General features: G+C 37.7%; 1 long non-coding RNA gene across 1 annotated transcript; it reads left to right on the top strand.

Annotated features, from left to right (window-relative positions):
- The first annotated feature begins 3,535 nt into the window (after positions 1-3,535).
- On the top strand, positions 3,536-23,747 carry LOC117680264 (uncharacterized). The gene is made up of 3 exons (XR_004595605.3): positions 3,536-3,610; positions 6,012-6,125; positions 23,518-23,747. It is a non-coding gene; the product is annotated as an uncharacterized LOC117680264 (long non-coding RNA).
- The last annotated feature ends 1,730 nt before the right edge of the window (positions 23,748-25,477 follow it).

The raw sequence follows: 25,477 nt of genomic DNA on the forward strand, positions 1-25,477 counted from the left end.
AAATATATGTGGGAGTATATGAAATTTACTGATTACAAAATTTAATATATTGTCCACACAAGGCAGCTGATCATCAACCTGAATAACATACGTTCAGCATTTAAAACAAAATCCACTAGTTAACTGAGCTACTAAGGCAGTTTTATACTAACTGCTTTTATCCCTATTGAATTGCCAAGTCTTAATTATCTTCCTTAAAGTTACGGAATTCAGATCTTTACATACTTTGCACCATATTTTGGGTGGCATGAATGAACAGATATGAACTTTGTAATTTTAAATCTGCACTTGTTTATATGTTGCTAAATTGCTGAAGAGAAAAGAAATAAACTAGCAACAGTTTGCATAGAATTACCAAGAGTAATTTCTGCTCAATACAATACTACTTACAGCATTTAATGGAGAAGAAATCAACAAAGTAGAGTAGTAATTAATTCTAATAAACCTGTTTATTGTCTTAAGGGTTATTTGTCAGCATCAGTCAATACACAAACTTTAGTAAGGGCAAAGGTAATTTGTATTGTTAGGACATTCAATAGAAGAATATGCTGATTCACTAAGGTGAAAAAGCAAGTTGGTGCACATTGACATGAAAATAGGTTGAAACTCCATTAATGTTACAGGAGTTTAAGAATGGAAGTCTCCTATTAATCTATCAAATAATAACTCATATGACACAAAAATTATTCCTTTGAAAACAAAACATCAAATATTCAACATACAATAGGAGACATCTGAAGATGCTCTGTAAGCACTAATTATTAATTAAGCAAAGTAAGAATCTTAGGGTTTTTTTCAAAACCAAGAAAAATTATGTAAATAACCAACTTGGAATTTCTTAGTGCATTCCTATATATGTAGAAATAAGAGGGAGGCACTCTCTTCTCCATCAGTTCAAAAAGTAAAATATCTTTGGTATCAATGTTGTGAGGTGATTGAGATCATATACTTGGCCAGATTCAATTCCTCACTTACTTGGGTGACATTGGGCCAATCATTCTGTTTTGCAAATTTATTTCACAGAACAGTGATTATAGATATGAACTTTTCCTCTTTCAGCAGCCTTCAGTTAAAAAGTGACATGAATGTTTGGCAACATGCAATTGCATTGCACTCCTTAGAGAGCACACTTATTCAATCCGTTGAGATAGTTACGTATATTTGGGTTTGCAAATGTTTGAGCCATCATGCACAGGAGTATAGAGATACATAAAACTCTTAACTCTTTTGCTACTACTTAGCATTCATCCAGATTTCTGAAGGCTACATGTCCTCGGTCTAGTAGAGCTCCCTAAAATGGAAAGATTAATAGAAATAGAAATAGCATTTAGACTTATATACTGCTTCACAGTGCTTTACAGCTCTCTCTAACTGGTTTTACAGAGTCAGTATATTTCCCCCAACAATCTGGGTCCTCATTTTACTGACCTCGGAAGGATGGAAGGCTGAGTCAACATTGACCCTGGTGAGATTCGAACTGTCAAATTTCAGGCAGCCGGCAGCCAGCAAAAGTAGCCTGCAGTACTGCATTCTAACCACTGTGCCAGGGTGGCTCTTATTAGTTTTCAAGTCTGTACTCAAAGAAACAAAGAACAGCCTCACTCAACTTTCATTGATTGATATTATACAACTTAGGACAAGATTGAATCTGGAATTTATGCCTTGTTATCACATACCCTGCCATCGATTAGGCCTTTCTCATAGAAAAAAAATGAAAGGGAGAGGGAGAGGGAGCTCACTTTCAAATTAATCTTGACTTCTGTTGACTGCTTGGACAAGTTCTTTAAATTTTCATGGCAATATTTTTGGAAGTGCTTTGCCATTGCTCCATGGGGCTGAAAAAGCATGACTGGTCCGAGGTCATCAGGCTGGCTTTATGCTAAGATGGGACTGAATTTTATGGTCACTAACCTGGTATCTTAACCACTACACCAAACTGATCTCTCTCTCTCTCTCTCCCTCCCTCCCTCTCTCTCCCCTCCCTCCCTCTCTCTTTCTCCCTCCCTCCCTCCCTCCTTCCCTCCTTCCCTCCCTCATGCATGTATATACACATAGGGGCAAATAAAAATGTGTGATCCATTTTACAGAAACAGAATTGCCACTCTAACTAGTCACTTGTACACTTCAAGGAAACATATGAAAAAGAAGATAGTTTGTCTCCCTTTTCTATGCCTTAAAATAGGCACACTTTGTAGTTTGTTTAACAGAACTAAAGAATGTGATACAAATGTTCTCAGAAACAGTGTGACAAATCACTGCATCTTTACGGAGACTTGGTGAGTGCCTTGTAGTAATTTGTATATAATGATCTTGTGTTGCCCATTTCTGTAAATGGGGTTCCCTAATGAACCTTGGTTTCACAGTCAACTAATGCCTTTAAGTGAATTGCAAAGAATCTGCAATAGCTTTCTGCAGTACTGCATAACAAGGCATAAGAGAGCAGGCGTTTCTGGCAGGGTCCTCCACAGGAAATGCTAAAGAGGAGGCTTTCTCGTTTTCTGAGATTACTTTTAGCAATCCTAGCCTCCATCAAACAAGGTCTTCCAACATTCAGGGATAATGTGGAAATCTGTTTCAAGAAAGAAGGCTTCTCCTGTTGAGAGCTCAGTTTATTCTACTCTTTGCAATTTTCTTTAAAGTCTTTGGGAAAAAAACAAGAACAATAACATATTTTCCCACCATCATGGGTTTGTAGGTTTGTTTTTACCCCAAGAAGTTCAGGCTCTAAATTACATACAACAACTATTGGTATTTTTATCCTATACAGATTTATAGGGTTGTTAGTCCTTGAGAGGCCACAAAAAGGTAAAAAGGAGGATTTATATTCTTTACTAGAAGAATAGTTGGTGGTGTGAAATGGTAGAAAGAGACCTTCAGGGAGAAAACAACTCATTGAGCAATTGCTTCAGGCAACGTTTTAAATAAAATCAATTCTAAGTGAAAAAAACTGAAGCCGTTTTGGTAAAGCACATGCACATAAATTCTTTGCATTTATATTAGGAACTCATTTCCACAACTTAGGCCTAATTGAACAATCCTCTTTTTTTTTTCCCCTGTTATTGTCCCTCAAATTTTGGCTTGCAAAAAGTGTTTATTCTGTAAACCAATAAAGGTGGGGGGGCAAGAAAACAAGGAGACTCCTCAAATTATTATTATTACACTGTATCTGGCATTTCTATACAGCTGCTTCCTTTTTAAAATGTCCTTCCCAACCAGTTGTTTAGGGAAAAAACACGGTGAATATGAGTTTTGCATGGCTGTTAAATCTAGAGGCCTACTAAACAAAGATAAAAAGGGGGAAATTTTCTTCCAAGTCTCTTTAGCATCTGCCAGCATTTGTCCTGTACCCTTCAAAAATGTTATTTATATCTAATTATAGTTAATGAGTCTGCAATTACTTGCAAGTATATTAGGCATGGTGCCTCACTTTATTAAAAAAAAACTAGATTTAAGTGGACTTTTTGTATTAATATTGGATAAACCTCAGATTTAGCTGTAAAACAGGTCTAACTTCTTTTTGCTTTTCTCTTAATAGAAGCTTTTTCCTGAATGAATGAATATCCCTCTGATCTATGACAGAATCCAATTCTGCTCAACTTTGGGATTGGAGGTCAGTTGAGTGACAATCTTTTTTTTTTGGTTAATTTGTTATATTACTTATTTTCCAATTTACATTTTATATTTAAATAACTGAAATAGGCAACTATAGTATCAATTAGGCACCAGTTTGAGACAAGACCCATTATGGATATAAAATTTCATTTTAAATGGCACCACCTTTTATATGTTTAATACTACATGATTTGGAAGGGTTGGGTTTTTTTAAAATTTCTTGGTGTTTTGGTGTTTGTTTTTTAGGCCATACACCATTCAGAGGCTCACAATTTGAGTGGGTGGCCTTATAGATCTCATAAATATATAATGTCTATTGCTTTTAAAAAGTGAAAACAGCACTTGCAGTAAAGAGCCCTTGAATTTTGCCAGTAACTCAACTGCCAGGATCCTATGTTTATAATCATGTCTTTCCTGGTTATCATATCAGTTGACAACGTTTGTAATAAAATATCTTGCCTGCTAGATGATGAGGCACTGGTATGCAATCTCACCATGTATTGTTGAGTCCAACAATATAAATAGAAAATGCAGGCATGATTCAGAATGACATGGAAACAATTATGGAATGGCAGCCAATATGTGCAAGAATAATGTATAAATCTGGCCAGATAAGTTCCTAAAGAGGGAATAGTTATGAAAATTAAGTAAAGTTTTACTATTGTTACAATTGGTTGCATAGTCAGTCAGATGTTTAGGCTGGAATTATTATGGTTTCTCATGTAGTCAGCCAGATAGACTGCCACCTATTGACGTAGTAGTAGTAGTAATAGTAGTAGTAGTAGTAATATTTACTGACCCCTTGCTATAAACTATTGTAATAGTTCATAATTCACATGTTTGCTTGAATATTTTAACAACAAAATGACCAAAATACCTCCCCTGAAGCAATCAATACCTAGATGAGCATAGATTACGTCCAAGATTAATATCAGACCAACAATCAAGAACCAAACAATACTCTAATCAAAGAACTGTCAAACAAACTAACAGTAAACATCCCAACGAAAAAACCTCTAAGACCACTCCACCAACACTGACAGGGCAAGCCACTAGAATATAAACTGAGAGCAAAGCCCACTCATTACCAGCACTGCTGAGGCAAACTTGCTGAGGCAAAATGAGTAGTCTGTAAGAAAACAACCAAGCTCAGAAAGCACCAAGGACCCATCATAACAACCACTATATATCTGGAAATATTACTTAATCATATAATTAGAACACTAGATTCTAATCCTGTTATCCAGATGTTAATGTCAAGCTACCTTGAATTTTTACACAAATGGAAAAGCAAGTTAATAATGTATAAATCCAAGCAACTCCTCAAGCAGGGCCCAATTAATTCCAGAGGGCAAATTAGTCTAAGTGACTAGAATTTTCCTTTGACTGTTCTCACATTATTGGAAAAAGGCCAGGCTCTCAGATACTCACAGCAATGCACACAGGTTACTCATTAGAAATAAAGGTGTACTAGAGAAAAGGGAAACTGCTGAGAGAAAGAGAAACAAGTTGCTTTATTCCTGTATCGTTCCGTTGTAAATAAGTAAGTCAAAGCTAGAATTCATCTAGCTAGATTCAGGCTTTTGTTTGTTGAATTGTTATTATATCAATCTCACCCTATTTTTAATTTAGTTCTGACATGGACGGATATTATGGTTTAGGGAGAACAAAATGAAGACTAGATAAAGCTGACAGTTTTCATTTTTCACAAGATGCTGCTAAAAGGAAAGGAGGGGAACAGTTTACAACTGAGAACAACTCCTGATGTGAGAACATTTACAGCCCCTCAAATATGCAACGACTTTGCACTTGTAGGTCTTGTACGGTCACTGTAATATCCAAAGAGAACTATGCAAGTGTTGTAAGCACAGCAGCACGCAGACTGAAGCAAAGGTATACTAGCACATCCAGGTGGCTTCTAACAGTGTAATAATTCAGAGCTGCTGTGAGACTAGAAAGTGAAAAATAGAGGCTTGGTCTTGATGAAATATTTGGGGAAACTACTAAAATCATCTTTCAGTAATAGAAAAGGCTGATATGGGAGAATATCAGGGCTTCCTTGGTTGTTGGACTGAGGAATTAAAGGCAGTGAAAGCCAAGTTCTTGAACAGAACACTAAGGAGGAAACACAAGATTTTTTTAAAAAAACCTAACAATCCTACATAGTTGGATTGCTGATCATCTGGGAGATATAGAGAATTATAAGACAGTTACTGAAAATCATATAGAATAAGGAATGAGGAAGGTTAGGTTAGAACTATATAAAGCACAGCTGCAATTATATCCTCCACCAGAGACTGGCAATCTGCAAGCAGGAGCCCTCCTATGGTTTTTCCATCTTTCCATTTATTTCCCTGGTCAGCAGATTGGCAAAACATATACTGTATTATCTGCTATAGGTTTCTGTGGTGTTCATCTTTGGGGATGATCAAGAAATCCACCCATGGCAAGATATGTACATGAATGGTCAGCTACATCATGTAATATGTCACTGAAGATCCTCAATCATCCAGGTAAAGTTGTTTGACATTTGCAACATACTTTGGGAAGAAAATACTTGAAGTTGGTCTGGGAGAAGTTGGTACATTGCAACCATTCTCTGCCTAATTAACTTGCTCTGCCTGATGAAGCTGTATGGATAAGCACTGAAACATCTCAAACTAAGGCCAGGGGGGCCTTTTATCAGTTCGCCTGATTCGCCAGTTGCAGCCCTTTCTGGACCGGGACGCCCTGCACATGGTCACTCACGCCCTTGTTACCTCCCGGTTGGACTACTGTAATGCTCTCTACATGAGGCTCCCCTTGAAGAGCACTCGGAGGCTCCAACTGGTCCAGAATGCGGCCGCACGAGTGGTTATGGGCGCAATTCGTTGTGCCCACGTGATACCCCTCCTGTGTGAGCTGCACTGGCTCCCAGTGGTCTTCCGGGTGCGATTCAAGGTGTTGGTTACCACCTTTAAAGCGCTCCATGGCATAGGACCCGGGTACCTTCGAGACCGTCTTCTGCCACCAATAGCCTCCCACTGGCCAGTCCGCTCCCACAGAGAGGGTGTCCTCAGGGTGCCATTGGCCAAGTTATGTCGGCTGGTGACACCCAGGGGGAGGGCCTTCTCAGCCTCAGCCCTGTGGAATGAACTGCCCCCGGAAATACGTAAGATCTCCGACCTCCGGGTGTTTCGCTGCGCACTGAAGACCCTGTTGTTCTGCCAGGCCTGGCTATCAACATAATAATTTTAAATTGGGGTATTTTAAATTTCTGGGGTTTTAAATTGAGCCAAATTTATTTAATCATTTATTTAATCATTTTAAATTTTAATCGTTGTTTTGTCTTGTGTTTTTAAATAGGCTGTACACCGCCCTGAGTCCTTTGGGAGAAGGACGGTATAGAAATAAAATTATTATTATTATTATTATTATTATTATTATTATTATTATTATTATTATTATTATTATTATTATTATAATTATTATTATTATTATTATTATGTCCAGTTGCCATGAATCAACATTTAGATTACATCATGAAACCAACTTCAACCTAGACTGAATTTCAAAAAGTTGAAATCTGGTTTGGTTTTGGATGAGAGGCCATTATAAACTTCCAGATCTGGGGACTAGTCTGGGAAATCAACCCAACTTCTAAGAAAATTAGAGTCATTTCCATTCCAGGTCAAGAAAACTATGAGGATGCATTGAATTAGTTGAATGAGATTTTATTATTGATATTAATTCATCATGAGAGTGGAACTGTTCAGCCTTTTTACCTTGACTTCTCCAGTGGTGGGTTTCAAATTTTTTTACTACCGGTTCTCTGGGTGTGGCTTGGTGGGCCTGGCATGGTTTGGTGGGTGTGGCTTGGTGGGCGAGGAAGGGGAAGGATACTGTCAAATCTCCATTCCCTCTCCACTCCAGGGGAAGGTTACTGCAAAATTGCCATTTCCTCCCGATCAGCTGGGACTCAGGAGGCAGAGAATAGATGTGGGCATGGCCAATCAGAGGTGGTATTTACCGGTTCTCTGAACTATTCAAAATTTCCACTACCGGTTCTCCAGAACTAGTCAGAACCGCTGAAACCCACCTCTGGACTTCTCCTAGATATACAATATTAACATTACTAAAAAGACTACTTGCCCTCATAAAAACTGTTGTTATCAAGCATTGGTTAGGAAACTGAATAAAAATTCAAGTATCCTAGTATAATATAGTCATTATAGTATCATTGGCTTTCATAATTGAAAGTTCTAAGTGTTCTAAGAGAATTTTTGCTCAAAATTGATTCCATGAAGTTTTCTTTGAGAAACATTATATTTAAATAGATGCATATACACATTTATTTATATGCAAATGAGATTTTAAAATAGATTAAGCAATGAAAGAATTTTTCGAAGAAAAGTATAAAGGGGACAAAATCAGAAAAAGAGGAAATTCTTAGTCTTTATGAAGCTCTGACACTACAACTCATGTTATTAATTAGGGTTCAGTATATTGACATGATGTGCCTATTTATGTGTTAAAATGGGTTTACTGAAGCCAACAACCATAATTTCTCTGTATATGTATAATGCAATGCCATACAAACAATCAGAGTAAGAATTTATGTAGATGAACCATCACTCCGTGGCCCAACCTCTATATGAAGGCAAGAGAAGCAGAGCTTGTATTGTAAAAGGTACCATGGAATTATCACATTATGCACACATCAGAGCTATTCTCCTTGTGAATGGAATATTTGTTTTTTATGATATAGATCTAACATATGCACCAAGACAAATTTCTTGTGTATCCAATCACACTTGACCAATAAAAATTATATTCTATTCTACATGTATGGTTAGAAATCAGACAAATAGCATGTCCATCACAGTATAGTAAGTCCTACTGCTAACAAATCTTGACAATGTCTCATCCATCAATGACAAGTTTTAAAAAAACATACTAAAGTAAAATAAAGTTTCACTTTAGTGGATAGGAATAACTGATTGATGATACTGTAAGCAGTGGCTACATTGCAGATTCTGACCACTCCATATTCATTAAGCTGTACTTTAACTTGGATAAACTGTAAATCATTTACTAGATGAGAAAAGTTTCCTTTAAAAAATGTCATCTGGAAGAGAGCTATTTCAAATTCTGCTAAATCCCTATAAGTATTCTACCTAGCATCAACCAACATGATCTCCAGGGTAGATCATTTATCTACAGTATCTATCTTATCATATCCTATATGACTATTATCAAAGGTGCTTAAAAGACTGTATTCCATGTTATTTGCTTCTTACAAGTTCTCTTTTTTAGGATAGCAGGTAAGAGACTTCTAGGCTCCCCGAAACTTCATATATTTGTCCAGAAATTTCAGCTCATGGTTCTCTGTCTCAACTCCCTCTCATTTTTTTCCCATTATACCACACTCATTTACTAGGAGCTTTCCAGTGATCTATTCTTGCTTTTCATTGTTAATTTTTTTTAATTAAAAAGTGAATTCATGGACTTTGACTCCATAGCAACTAGCTACTAAGCCAGGACTTTCTTAGTTTCTTTCTTTGAGGGATAACAGTTGGCTGAAGGTCATCCATTGAACTTTATGGCTGCGGAGGGAACTGAATTTGATCTCTCCAATTATACAATGAATTGTAATGGCATTCAGCTTTACTGCAAATATGATGCTAAAGGCTGACATTTGGGTTTATCACATGCCAAATTCTATGATTGATTTTGAGTTAAAATCCTGCAACATCTGAAAGAATAATATGTATAAAAAGTAGGTTGTGCATCTCTTCAGATTGAAAAAGAAAAAAGTATTCCAAAGTGTGCATTCAATGTCTCTATAGCTTCCTGAACCAAATGAGTTCTTTCCCAGGATTGCACAGAGAGCAACCATGCAATCCTAGAAAAAGACATTGATGCTTAAAGAAATTGAAATTGGTCCTACCTAGAAGATTCCATATGCTTCCAAGTACTTTCTTGCCTTTGAAATCATTGCATTGGTCTAATGTGGAATGGTTGTCATGTAATCTAGACAGAGAGAGAGAGAGAAATGTCCACAGATTAGAATAACACAAAATCCTTGGTGAAGTTCAAATGCACTTACCATCACAACACCTGGTATTTGAAATCAATAGGTAAAATGCAGATATCCTGAAGAAGACATCCAGTACATAAACCCTAATGAAAGAACATAAAGCCTTACAGTGTCTATTGTAGCAACCCTTAATATATTGGTTTTCTTTGGAAGTGACTTCTCTACCTGCTCACATTATCCAAGCAAATGTTTAAGGTCACTTAAAAAGAAATATATACATATATATATGTCCAACATATCAGTACTATTTTTCCCTTTCAAATTTAGAAAAAAATATGGACTTTTAGCAAATTTTGGACATTTTTAGGAGAATCTGAATGAATAAGTATATATCACACGTGAGAATACTGCAGTTGTGGTTTGGTACTCACAAATAATAGAAAAAGGGGATTTGAAAGGAAAGAGAAGAAATTTTGTTAAAGAAAGTAGGATTGTTAATTGCCTTTTGCTAGTACACTCTAAAACAATTAAAGATGAGAAAAAGGAATAGGAGCAGCCCAAATGTTTATTTTTAATGTATAACTTGAGGCATTCAACAGATTAAGAAAACTCAAGCTTCCCTAATCAAGCTTCCCAGTATGTTAACAGGAAGAAAATAAGTGTATCCCCTAGAATTATAAAAAGTACAAGTCTATGACTATTATACAAATTTCTTTAAGGAAGGATGAAAGAAATTTAACACAGGAGAATATAACAATGTCATTTCTTAGCTTCTAAATGTCTGCTACATGTAGAACAGAGATTACAAAAGCTGGAGTAATTTTAGACAAGCTACCAAGGAAGCTAAACAGCTTGCAGGGCTGTCTGAACCTTTTACAAAAGAATAAATAAGAGGCATGACATGAGAAAACAATCAACATCACAACCACAGCATGCAAACTGTTGGCATAATGCAGGGATGAGAAGTGGAGTACTTCCAGGCACTGCTGAACTGCAACTCCTACATGAGAAAGTACTGTTAAATACTCAATAACTGCTTCCCAAGCTGAGTTCTTGGGAGGTATCCCAGAGTTTAATCATGGGGGTAAAAGTATAAGGAAAAGAAAAGATAAATAATGTGTATTCTTTTGTATTGCTTTTAATACAACCTTAATATTATCTTTTGTGCCATTGGTTTGGTTTTTGGTTAGTAGAGTCACCAATTGAGGGTCCAGGTAAATATGGATATTCTTGGAGTCAGTTTCCCTATCTAATGTTGAGATTCAGAAAAATCTTTAACACTGTATCTTTCCTTTAATTTTTGCAGATGTTTATTTAATGACAAGAGAAATCCTGTTGATTCTTGCTTTGGGTAGGAGAATGACTAAATTATTTCAAGGTTACTTCCATCCTTAAATTCTATTATTCTACCATTCTAAGAAATTAGCTTCTTTCTTTTTTTTCCCCCCCAGACAATTTCAGCTTCAGCAAGACTCTTTCTTCTTTGGGCTTTCTTTTCATTTGACCCTGCAGTCAATCACAAATAAATTGTTTTCTACTTTTCTCAAATAATGAGATCGAGCTAGTCAGTCATTTTAAAAACAGTCCTTTTTTTAAAGTGGCTGACAAAATTAATCCTATAAGATATTTGGGAGTAGCAAATCAAAAGGAATAGCTCAAACAGACCATTGGAAAGCCCAGCTGGTGCTTCTAGAGTTGAAGGAGCTCTTGACCATCCCAAAAGTCAATCCTCCATCCAGCCATCTAACGGAATCTTTGTAACCAAAGAAAACAATCACGTCTTCAAAGGTCCTTTTTCTTGATAATAATTGCAGTGAATTGGCTAATTGTGTTATAGTCCATAACTTGAATATAAGAATTTCACAAAGAATATATGACATTCTTTGGAATATTGGATTTTAATATATGTCTTTATCTACCTAACTCAGTTCTTATAAACACCAAAGTGGGGACATGATGGGTCAGCAGTTAAAGATGGTGAGCTTGTCAGCTGGAAAGCTGACACCCTGAATTTGAGACCTGAGCACCGCACAAGGATGTGAGCTCCCTTGTTCCTGCCCATCTATTTGTATTTGTATTTATTAGTTTGTCAAACATGTACAAGATAGCAGGTATAAATATAAACATAGATATGAAGAAAAGAAATGAATACAAATAAATGGGGACAGTAGGACAGGGATGGTAGGCATGCTGGTATGCTTATGTATGCCCCCTTTATGGACATCTTAGGAATGGGGTGAGGTCCACAGTAGACAGTTTAAGGTTGAAGTTGTGAGGGTTAGAGGATGTAACAATGGAGTCAGGTAGAGCATTCTAGGCATTGACCACTCTGTTGCTGAAGTCGTATTTTCTGCAATCAAGTTAGGCGCAATTTACCCTGAGTTTGTACTGATTGTTTGCCTGTGTATTATTGAAGTTGAACCTAAAGAAGTCCTTGACAGGTAAGATGTTGTAGCAGATAATTTTGTGTACTGTGCTTAGATCGCAGGTGGCGCAGTTCCAGATTTTCCAAGCCCAAAATTTCAAGTCTGGTGGGATAGGGAATTCTATTGTTCGAAAGATTCAAATGCAAATAGATAAATAGATGCCACTTCGGTGAGAAGGTAACAGCATTCTTTGACCCTCGACCTATAATCATAATGGCCACATGACCACATAAATCTCTTCAGACAATGCTGGCTCTCTCAGCCAAGAAACAAAGATGAATACCACCCCCTACAATCAGAAACGACTGGACAGGGGAAGCCTTCAAACACCACAGTGGGAAAAATACAGTAGAAATCACCAAAGAACTTTTTTAGTTTAAGCAGTGTGTTGTATCCAAGTAAGAGAGTTTAAAGAACACTGAAGATGTTAAGACTTTTATAAGCCTTGTCTTGTTATGAGAGTAACATATGTGGCCTCTGATAAAACATAAGTATGGCTATGTAAGTCCAGGAGGAAAAAAATAAGGGTGTGAGTTTTCATCTTCAGTTTCCAAGTGGTATTTGCGTTCATCACAGCAAAGGAGAAGTAGAAAATAATACTAACCAGGCTGAGCTGACCGTTCCAACAGCTGAAGAACAGAGCTCATGAAACTGAGGCAATCTTTTTTTTCCCCTCCCAAAGTAGAATAATGATAAATTTGGGCTTTTTACAGAGGAGAGGAGGTCAGTATCACAAAATGAGAAGTAATGTACCCATTTGTAATGCTGGCATAGCAGGTAAATAAAAACAGAGCTTAGATGGATTCAGACCAGCAAGCTACAAGGAGCTGAGGAATAGAAACACGGGCAAAAGTACAGGAAGGAAGAAGGGAAATATTCCAGATACTGTTGTATTATTCTTCTCGAGGGAGAGACTATTCACTTCCTTGTTTCCACCTGCTGGGCTTCTGAGCAAGCTTGTAGAAGACCTAAACATTCTGCAGTTCACCAGTTTACAATGTCAAAAGAGCCTGATTGGTGGCACCATCTTGTAGGTTTCTGTTAATGGAAAATTTGTGAGAAAAGATTTAAATTATTCCCTCTTCCAAATTTGGAATGATAAGAGCCAGCATAGTGTAGCAGTGAAAGTCTTGGATTAAGATTGAGATCTAGATTCAGATCTACCCTCAGCCATGGAAATTCCCAGGAGAAATTTGACCCAATCACTCACTCTTAAGTCCAATTTAAATCATAGGTTTTTTGTGGAGATAAAATGAAAATAAAATCTTCATGTAAGTCATCCCGAACTCTTGTAGAAAGGGCTCATAAAAATAAATATTTTGGAAAATTAAAACTGAATGCTCATGATGTAATATTATTTTTGAGGCTTGCTTTTTTACATTTAATACACATAAATTAAATAAATGAAATTAAATTAATGCTCCTGGGGAGGAAAGCTATGGCAAATCTAGACAGCATAATAAAAAGCAGAGACATCACCCTGCCAACAAAAGTTAATGTTAATGTTAATGTTAATTTTATTTATATAACGCCCTTCTCCCGAAGGACTTGGGGCGGTGTACAGCCAATTTAAAAACATAAATATACAGACATCATCATTAAAAGTAATTAAAATCAATTAAATAGTTTCAGCCAAAATTTAAAACCCCAAGTTAAAACTCCAATTTAAAAACCACTTAAATAGACAGCCCCGCCTGTCAGAACAGTAGGGTCTTGAGGACACAGCGAAAAACCCGGAGGTCAGAGATTGTACGTATTTCTGGGGGCAGTTCATTCCAAAAGGCAGGAGCTCCCACTGAGAAGGCTCTCCTCCTGGGTGTCGCCAGCTGGCATAATTTGGCCAACGGCACCCTGAGCAGTCCCTCTCTGTGGGAGCAAACTGGTCGGTGGGAGACTATTGATGGCAGAAGGCAGTCCCGTAAATACCCTGGTTCTATGCCATGGAGCGCTTTAAAGGTGGTAACCACACCTTGAATTGCACTCGGAACACCACTGGGAGCCAGTGCAGCTCGCGCAGGAGGTGTGTTACATGAGCACAATGAGTTGCACCCATAACCACCCATGTGGCCATGTTCTGGACCAGTTGGAGCCTCCGAGTGCTCTTCAAGGGGAGCCCCATGTAGAGAACATTACAGTAGTCCAGCCGGGAGGTGACAAGGTCATGAGTGACCGTGCGTAAAGTGCGTATAGTCAAGTGCGTATAGTCAAGGCTATGGTTTTCCCAGTTGCAATGTATGGCTGTGAAAGTTGGACCATAAGAAAGGCTGAGCACCAAAGAATTGAGGCCTTTGAACTATGGTGCTGGAGAAGACTCCTGCGAGTCCCTTGGACTGCAAGGCAATCAAACTGGTCAGTCCTAGAGGAGATCAACCCTGACTGCTCTTTAGAAGGCCAGATCCTGAAGAAGAAACTCAAATACTTTGGCCACCTAATGAGAAGGAAGGACTCACTAGAGAAGAGCCTAATGCTGGGAAAGATTGAGGGCAAAAGAAGAAGGGGACGACAGAGGACGAGGTGGCTGGATGGAGTCACTGAAGCAGTAGGCGTGACCTTAAATGGACTCCAGAGGATGGTAGAGGACAGGGAGGACTGGAGGAACATTGTCCATGGGGTCACGATAGGTCGGACATGACTTTGCAACTAACAACAACAAACACATATCTTACATATATAAACAGCCATTTTGAATATTTTGAAACAACTACATATTCTGATACCTTTTTTGTGTCTGAGAAGCTTCAAAACATTATTGCCTCCTGGCAAGATTTTGGAAGTGATTTTCTTTTGTTTTTTTCAAGGGCTGAGACAAAATGAGCTGCCTTAAGGTTGAACTAGGTCTTAGACTCTAGCCTGCTTCCTTAAATCATTACATCAATGTTGCTTTCACCTAGTTGAGAGAGAATATATGGGTATTAAGGCTAGCCAAAGCAATGAGAAAGTGAAGTTGCCAAGTGGGTCAGAACAAATAGGGGAATACATCTCTGCCGGGAGTGTTAAAGCAGCCTTATCCTTCAAAAGTTTCAACACAACTACTTTGATTATCCCCACCTGCATTGCAAACGAGTGATTTACTGAGAGTCATAGCCAAGCATCTGTATCTTCTTAAGTCAATGACAAGCATAAGGTAGTTATTCTCACTTTGCATGGAAGTTATAAGAAATACTCTGATAAAATGTATGATGAGCTTTGATTGATTATTGCAAAATAGAGAAGAGAGGATTAAAACATTGCAGTCATTATTGACTGGAGCAAAGAATTAGGAAAAATACAATTTCACACATATTTTAAAGGCACAAGAGTATATAAAACTCTCTGAAATTATTCTGGTCACTTACTATTCCTAGTGGGAGCTGCTCTGTGATATCACTAGCCCATAACTTGCAAAAGTAATTGTCCCATGATCTGCACAAAGTGTAGCTTTTTAGAATTTCCAGAAGCCAGACAAGAAATAATCTTTTTCCTTCCAAAAAAATGTATCTCCTGAGTGCTGCTCACTAGGAAAAGATATATTTTTAAATATATATATATATATATCTGCAGAGATAGAACATGATGAAAACAAATATGCATAAGAAGCTTAGCCTTTGGTTGCACACTAAATCAGGAGTAAAACAAGGAAGTATGATCTTTCTTATAAATACTGCATATCCATGGAGAAATATATATCTATAAAGTATATTTACTGTGATGTTAGAGATATGTTAGTTGGGAACAAAAAGTATGAATATTTTTATATGCAGATAGTGCTATATTGTTGATCATTTAAACAGGTGTTAATTGCAAAACAATTTTAAGAAAGAATGAATGAATGAGGAGGAAGGACGGGAAAAACTAGAAAGGCATGTTCAGATGGAGTTGATGAATGCTTCTAAAAGATATAGGAATTTATAGAACACATATCAATATGTGAGTGGGGTATGGACACTGGAAGGAAGCAATTGCTGTTTATAAGTAATCACTATGATATGTGACCATCTTGAAGCATCCCCTGGTATGATGCATTCTAACGTGGCACTAAGGATTTCTTGCAGAAGGTCTGTAGATGAAAAATTAAATATAAGCCAGCAGTGTGAGGCAGCAGCCAAAAAAGTTGTATAAACAGGCATAGAATCAAAGTCACGTAAAATATTAGTACCACTTTATAAAACCTTAGTAAGACCATGTCCAAAATACTGCATACAGTTTTGGTCACCACATTACAAAAAAGATGTTGAGACTTTGGAAAAAGTGCAGATAAAAGCTGATGAAATGCCTGGAGACTAAAACATATGAAGAACAGTTGCAGGGTTTGGGTAGTCTAGAGAAAAGAAGGAGTAGGGATGACATAATAGCAGCTTTTAAGGAGCTGCCACAAAGAAGAGGGGGTCAACTTACTGTCTAAAGCACCAGAGAGCACCAGAGAGCAGGACAAGAAACAATGGGTGGAAACCAGTGGTGGGTTGCTCCTGATTCGCCCTGATTCAGGCAAACCGGTAGCAGCGGTGGCAGGAGGCTCCGCCCACCTGCCCAGATGTCATCGAAAACACTCTGCACATGCACAGCAAAGCAAGCGAGCGCGCTTGCCCACTACTGATAGCGAACCGGTAGTGCCGGGATTTGAAACCCACTACTGGTGGAAACTAATCAAGGAGAGAAGCAACCTAGAATTAAAAAGAAGCTTCCTAACAGTGAGAACAATTAACCAGTGGAGCAGCAACCCACCCAAGTTGTGGGTTTAACTGGAGATTTTTAAGAAGAGACTAGACAGTCATTTGACTGAAATGATATAGAGCCGTGATGGCGGACTTATGGCACACATGAAGGAAGTGGCATCAGAGCATCTCTCCAGGCACGCCAGCCATTGCCCGTTGTTCTTCCGGGTTCTGGCACACATATGCGCTCTGGCCAGCTGGTCTTTGCACATGAGGGAGCACCAGAAACTGGAACAGCAGCTTCCTGGTGTGCACGCACAGGAGCACAGGAAACCGGGATAGCAGTTCCTTGGCGTGCATACGCATGGCGGGAAACTGAGTTTCTGATTTCCGGTGTGTGCATGCACACCGGTCAGCTGGTCTTCGCACACACGTGTGTGCCAGGAGCCAGAAGACCAAGTGACCAGCGTGCAAGCACACACCATAAACAGAAGCTCAGCTTGCGTGCCAAGGAACTGCTCTTCCAATTCCCGGTGCTCCCGTGCATGCGCACCGGGGAGCTGCTCTTCCAGTTTCTGGTGCTCCCTCTTGTGCGTGCTCCTGTTTTGGCACCCAGTGCCGAAAAGGTTCGCCAACACTGATATAGAATCTCCTGCTTCCGCAGAGAGTTGCACTAGAACACCTCCATGGTCCCTTCCCACTCTATTCAATTGGATATGATAGAAACAAGGATAGTTGGCAAGATTAGAAAGATTATGGAGAGATGCAGAGAATGGTGTTAGTGTAAACTAGACTTAGCTCTGGTTTCTTTTCTTTTTTATCTCATAATTTTGATTTTTCTTTTGCTTACCCTTTCTTATTCCTTTGCTTCATTTTACATAATCATTTTACATAATCTTTACCCCAAAAGAGAGTAGCATAATAGCTCCTTGTAGCTTGCTGCATTTACTATTAGAAATGCACTGATCTTATAAAAAATGTGACTGAGTTATTCATATTCTTATAGAGAAATTTAATAAAAAAAAATATTAGAAGATTAATGAAAAAAGTCAAAGCCCTAGAGAGATTAACGTACCATGGTAGCTTTTCATCTTAACAACAGTTTCTGGAGATAGGTTGAATTTGCAAGAAAAAATCAATTAAAGCTTATGAACAAATATATTGTTAACCTTTAAAGTACAAAAACATTTATGTATTTCACTGTCAACTTGACAGCTTAATATTAAACAATTAGAGTGAAAATTTTCCCAAACATTTAAAATGAATTTGATTAGATCTACCAAACTTAACTGCTAGAGATTTTTTAAAAACCTAGCCTGGTTTGCATTTACTGGAATATTATATGTGGTTTCCTTGGACCTTTACAACTCTTAGACTTCTTGTGAATGCAACCCAAAATTGCATACAAAAATAGGTTCATTAGAAAATAAGTTACTTGATGTATACACCATTTCCCATTCCCACCCCAAAATTGTTCATAGGAGACATTTTGTATAGAGGAAATGCTAGGCTTTCACATATCTCTACTAACTTTACTTCTATAAAAAAGAATGGCACATCCAAATCATGAACAGATCCAAACAGCTCCAGCAACTCTCATCCCCTTCTGAAAATTTTCTCATGTTTAAAGATCCATATTCTGGACAATAACTTTCGAACTCGCCTTGCTTTCAATCTCATTGCCTTCGTGGAATAAAGTAAATTGGCTAGATAATATAGGTAAATATTACAAACATCAACTAATAGGATGCATCAATATTTAAATTAAGGCAAATCTTAATATAATGATATACATGACTTCCAATGCCAGCTTTAATGGTGCTTCATGTATACATAAACTAGGAAGAAAATGTGCATGCATGCCCTGAAGTTTCATGGACTGGATCCAGCAGAAGCCCAGACAACATAAGAGAAAATAATGATAACATCCTAATGAAATCAATAAAACAGTACAGCTCAATTCACGCACTATCTCTTTTTTTCTGGGAAATGAAAAGTAGATAAAATGGATGTAGAGATACCATCTTTTTCTTCTGCCTAAAGAACATATCCAAAGAGCAGCTCACTATTAAAAATTGAGTTTATGAGTGCTTTGTTTACCGAGCATATTTGGAGGATAAAGAGAAGCATTTAAGTCATTCATCTGCAGAAAAATGGGAGATCAAGATGCACTTGTAATCCTTTCACAAAGATTGGCCTCTAATGCATCATTTTGGATTCTATACCGTATTGTGTTTGCTAATCGTTTATTCTCAGCTACTACTATTAATGTGACAAAGTTCACCATGGTTACAGCCACAATCATATCATAAGTGACTAAGTTCTTCACTTGGAGTGAAATGATTGGGGAAAAAAGGTCTATAAATAAATGTGACTGGCACAATTTATTTTTTCTTTCTTTAAAGCCTTTTTTTTACCCCTCTTAAGGTTAAAATGTCTTACATAATTCTGAAGTATAACATAGTTGCTTTCTCAAATTCATAGTTACTTTTGTAATCTAGGGATGATGTTATTTTTTATTTTTACAATGTTAAATGGCTCAAGCTCAACTTTTACCATTGGCTTTGTCGGTATTGTAGTACATTTTTCTCAGGCTTGACAGGGGTGGGTAAGACATTATAATTCTTAAATCCCTTTTGTATAATGTATTGTTTTATTTATGAATATACGTTTGTGTGAAGGGGGGAGGAGGGAGGGAGAGAGAGAGAAAGAGAATGAATATGTGGTACTCATGCATCTGAAGTATGTTCCAACCAGGAGTGCTATTCAGCAGGTTCTGACAGGTTCTGGAGAACCAGTAGCGGAAATTTTGAGTAGTTCAGAGAACCGGAAAATACCACCTCTGGCTGTCCCCAGAGTGGGGTGGGAGTCAAGAGTTTGCAATATCCTTCTCCCAGGAGTGGGGAGGGAATGGGGATTTTGCAGTCTCCTTCCCCTGCCATGCCGACCAAGCCACGCCCACAAAACCAGTAGTAAAAAAATTTGAATTCCATCACTGGTTCCAACCTATTTATTCAGTTTCTATAGCTGCTCATCTCAGTCAATGACTCTGGGCAGTTTACAATTCAAAAAATATAGTACAATTAAAACCTTTTAAAATAATAAAAAACAATTTTAAAAACATCAAAAATAAATAATCATGGCAGTCAAGATACTTGACCAGTTAATAATAGCAATATAGGGGCAACTATTGAAAAGAACAGTTGACTGTCTCTGCCTTATATAAATCTTGTGAGAACAACTCCTTTCTAGACGTTATAACCAGTCAGATTATTTCAGTTCTGGCAATGCAATACCTGATGCATCTGGCTGTTTAGGTAATCACTAGCACTTTGAATTGTTTCAGAGTGCATCTTTTCCTCATGAATGATGCATCAGATAGTAATAAATATCCTAAAAACACAATCTACAAACCTCTGCTTGCTATGAAAATACATGTTCCCATGTAATTATGAGCCTTGACTTATATTTATCTACATATTTACATCTGCAGAAGAAGCTAACTTGATGCAAAATAATCAAATAACTGGCTAATCAAATGATTGGAGAACTCAGTTCATTACAAGCACATTAAATCTATTGACAAAAAAAAGCTTCCTCAATAAGTAAGCCCTTTTGTCCATTTTTTTTTTTAAATTTGATTTATATGCCGCCCTTCTCCGAAGACTCAGGGCGGCTTACAGTGCGTTAAGCAATAGCCTTCATACTTTTGTATATTTATACAAAGTCAGCTTATTGCCCCCACAATCTGGGTCCTCATTTAACCTACCTTAGAAAGGATGGAAGGCTGAGTCAACCTTGAGCCTTGGAGAGATTCGAACCAGCAGTAAATTGCAGGCAGCTGTGTTAATAACAGGGTGCTTTAAACCACTGTAGTACCAAGGCTCTTGGTTTGCATCCATTTTTGCAACTTTGTCCTGAAAAGTTGGCAAAAGAGACTGTCTTGCTCATGAAAATTCACATCTTAGATTCAGTTCTAATACCTATTCTCTCAAAATATAGAGGACCAAATGAAATTGCATTCCAGCTCCCTCTTCTGGAATAGGCTCTCTTATCTATTCTACAGTATATAATAAGGCTATTAAAAATGCAAAGCTATTCAAGTTGAAACAGGTTTGCTGCAAATGTCAGCATTGACACAATAAAATGTAAATAATTCGCTATTAGTAAATCATCTATTTCAGGTTACCTACTGCCAAAATGGACTATCAAAACTGATGGGGCCTAGAAACAGTAAATGCTGAAACTAACAAATATTAATAAATAGGAAAGCATGCTAAGAAACTAGAATGTCCTTCCCTTTCTGTTAATTAATATTTGGCTTACACAACATGAGGATTCTGTTTTAACCTTCTGCAAAATCTCATCCCTAGAATAGTCCAACTGTCTCATTTTGCAATCTATCTCCCATTTACCCACTGTACTTGACACTCCTGTGATGTCTAACTGCAATATTGCTGTGGAAAGCATTTCAACATCAATTTGTCTCAGAGGAATACTAGGTCATTTAAAGACCTACTGATAATGGGTTTGTCAAAAACTTTCCTATGAAAGCTGCACCCTCATTTTTGGAGTGTGATAATTTATTTTATTTATCAAATTGTATGCTGTCTGGATTACCAGAGTAACTCCAATAAAAAAATATCCAAAGAATTGAGATGACCTATGCAGAGTTTAAATGATCATTACTACTGATGTGGTGGGAGATCCATAAACAGATGAAAAATCTTATCAAGTCTTAGTAGAGTCATCCCAATAAATCCCTTTTCCTCTTCTGGGGTTTGAGATATTTATGAAAGGAGTTAGACATGTTTCTAAAAGCAGACTGAGAGAGTTTGGAAATCATCCTATAAAACCAATCAGGCCATTTAAATTGACATTCACACAAGTTATCGAGGTTTTAGACAGGACCTGCACATAACTTTTCACAGCAGGAGAAAGAGTGTGCTACAGTGGACAATGTCTTTAATGAAAGAAAATAGGGATGACTTAACATTTGGGGGAAAGCGCAAATGATTTTTACAAAAAGAAATAAAAGATATCCTACTGAAACTGAATTATTTTACGGTTTCCCGTGAGCAGAGATCACTGTTGGATCTTTCAAGACAAAAATAATGTTTTGAAGTGTCATGGAGCTATAATGGTCAGATTCAAATAAAGCATATTCTCAGTCAATTTACACACTTGTATCCAGAGCCAGCAGGGTACAACTTTTCCATAGGTGGAATACAAAAAGAGAAAAAGAGAGTTCTGAGACTGTAGACAAACTCCTTACCATTCAGAGTACTCTTTTCAGCCCTAGGGCTGAAAGAGTTTTATTAGCAAATTTTCCACACAGTGGAAAACTCAGTCAGGCAGCAAACATTCAAGTAACTGCAGCTTCTGTTACAGAAAGAATACACACTGATCCACTATAATTAATCCACAAGAATTAATTTTTAGTAAGGTAAACAAAACAGTCTCTGCAGAACATTCAGTATAAAATTTTTATTGGATTTATGGGAAAGGAGGAAGTCTTTTTTCTAATTCCTTTACCTTTAAGGTGGGGGGAAATCTTAGTGGTGTTGGTGCAATGTGTTGAAGTCCTAGGATGACTATCAATCATGAGGAAACTTCATAGAAACAGGTTGGAAGGCCTGGATCCTACAGCTTCTGTGGAGTTATCATCCTTGGGAAGCAGCCATGTTGCACCCCTTATGTTGTGACATGGGGATTCAAAGAAATAGAGCCTTCCCCACTCCCAGGTAGCCTTTAAATGTTGTGCCCATCTGTGGCAGAAGAATCTGACTAAAAAGAATAGGATTTTCATTCTGTAATTTAGAAACACTATGGCATATGTCCTTTCCAGATTGCAGGCACTTGACATGGAGAGCATTTATTTTCCTTCTGAGGTATAAGAACTGAGGGGGTAAGGCAGGGAAGCAGTGATATCCTTTTCAGATGATCACAATTTTTAGTTGATATTGAGATTGTTTCTGTGCCTTGATTAGACTCAGTGAGAGTTGGCATAGAATCAGTGTGATTCTATACCCCTGTGTCTGTTGCAGTAATTATTGCAGTGGGTTGATGGGATCTGATGAACCACTGAGTGCAGAAGCAGAAGTGGATTAAGGAGTCTGGAGGTGAGTTCAGAGCATGCTAGTTAATACATGGGTGTTGGGTACAATCAGAATCACTACAGTGGTTAATTTATTTATTTATTTTATTAGATTTTTATACTGCCCTTCCCCCACAGGACTCAGGACGGTGAACAGCCAAGAATAAAAACATCGCATACAAAATTTAATTTTTTTTAAGAAAGAATTAAACAAATTTTGGCCCAATAAATTTAAAACACCCCAACTAAAATCAAATTAAAAATTAAAAATATCTAAGGGGGGTGGTTCCTCCTAGGAAGCCAGACTACATTCCATCGTAGGTGCTCTCTGAAAAGGCATATCTAATATCTAGCACTGGTTTTACTCAATGGATCTGCAATGGCCCTGGGCTCAGGTTACTGCAGCTGCTTAATGTTTTTTTTTTTTTTAAATTTGATTTATATGCCGCCCTTCTCCGGAGACGCAGGGCGGCTTACAGTGCATTAAGCAATAGCCTTCATACTTTTGTATATTTATACAAAGTCAGCTTATTGCCCCCACAAACTGGGTCCTCATTTAACCTACCTTAGAAAGGATGGAAGGCTGAGTCAACCTTGAGCCTGGTAAGATTCAAACCTGCAGAAATTGCAGGCAGCTGTGTTAATAACAGGGTGCATTAAACCACTGTACTACCAATGTCAAATTAAGTTGTAATTAAGTTGTAATAAGCTGCCCCTTGTTATAAATTATAGGGCTGGCTTGGCATGTATTGTTGAGACCTGTGAGGACATGGAGAGGGGTCCCATCTAAGAAAAGTACCCACCTACAATGCCTGCGGAGAGAGAGAAAATGACTATCATCTGGGAGATTCTTGGCCTTGCTTGATTGAATATTTATCATCATTGGAGCGTCGATCTATTGTGAAGATCTTTATGTCATTTTAGACATAAAGATGGTTTTGACACCTTTTGTTCAGTGTTTGATAAGGGGCCATTCACCATATGATGGAATTCGGGTTTTGGTGGGTATAAAATGCGAATGGGTATAAAATGTGTTTGAAATGTTGGAAGTATGATAGTGCACTTCATACAATTGCAATCACAGCTAAAACCTGTTTACTCATTACTCTTCTCATGGGCTTGGAGTTAATAAGTTGCTGGGAGTTTACCAACATAGATTTCAAATTAAAGAATATTTTCATTTTAGAGAAGAATCTAGTCCTTCCAATGACTGTTTCTTTTTCTTTAGAATTGGGATGAATTTTTAAACATTTTTTTTAAAAAAGAAACAAAAAGTTGAAAGAAGAAAAATAATTGCTGTAAGACTGTAAGCTGGTGCTGCTCAGACACAAGGTTGGTGCGATACCTCTGCATTGTAGGGCAATAGAGACTAGATAGTCTTGAAGTAGCAAATAATGAATATGCAGCATGTTGCAAGGAAAAGGCAAACAGCCTTGACCACAAGCTGATTTCTTGAAAAGGGTTTTGAAGTAAATCTTTGGGTGAATAAAACCAAACATTCATTAAGCAAAATAACACTACCTGCAGGGAAAAGAAGCTAAATCAAATAACTATAAATTTAGCCCTGATTATTCTCCTCAGATAGTTGAACTTCAAACATCCAAATGGGTATCAGATATTGAAACAGACACCCTGATCTTTATTTATACTTTAAATTCTGTATTATTGACTAATGTGCAGCCTACTTTAGCACCTATTTATCATCACTAATAGCAACTCTTCAGTGCAGATTGCTTGCTTGCCTCCCTAACTTTTCTTCCTGTTTTATATGCTAACTTCAGAAATTCCACTTAGGGATGCAGCAGCAGAGGTGGGTTTCAGCAGGTTCTGACCAGTTCTGGAGAATCGGTTGTGGAAATTCTGACTGGTCCCATCCCCATCTATTTTCTGCCTTCTAAGTTCCAGCTGATCGGGAGGAAATGGGGATTTTGCAGTATCCTTCCCCCGGAGTGGAATGGGAATAGAGATTTTACAGTATCTTTCCCCTGCCACACCCACCAAGCCACACCCACAGAACCAGTAGTAAAAAAAATTTGAAACCCACCACTGTGCAGCAGGCTAGGCAGTGATGATGGGGCTGGTATTCCATCCATATAATGGCCAACACAAGACATGATTGGTCATTCCCCTGCTTCTTGCTCTTCCCAATCATGGAGTGAAGCAGGCTTGGCTGGCTAGTTGGCTCTTATTGGAACTGAGGTACCAGGGTCTGCCTTTTCCTTTTTAAGGACTGTTCTCTAATTTTCTGGGCTTTTCTTTTGCTTTCCAAATGTTGCCTTTATCTTCCTCTTCTCGTTTGACACTAATGCAAACTTTTTTATTCCTTTATGATGACATCATAACAAAAGGAAGCAGATTTTTGACTTTTTCTGTAGGACCATAGAAACTACGAAAAACGAGTATTTCAGCTTCATAAAAATAATATGGCAACATTCCTCGGTTGCAACTTAAAGGGATTTTTAAAAATTAACGGGAAAGGCATCTTTGAAGTACCATGGGAAAACCAGAGAAGCATTTTTCACCCAGCCAGGACAGAAACTAACAAGATGCCCACATGATGAAGTGATGATTGAATGGAACATGCATTTCTAAGGTTAAGCTAATTCATTGATTCAAGGAAAGAAATGTTGGATCAACTGCTAGATTATTTTAAAAAATGATTGACCAACAGAGAACAGAGATCCTGGCAGGT

Source organism: Pantherophis guttatus, chromosome 8 (assembly GCF_059756535.1).
Source record: "Pantherophis guttatus breed Tessera chromosome 8, ASM5975653v1, whole genome shotgun sequence".
Classification (NCBI taxonomy): Eukaryota; Metazoa; Chordata; class Lepidosauria; order Squamata; family Colubridae; genus Pantherophis; species Pantherophis guttatus.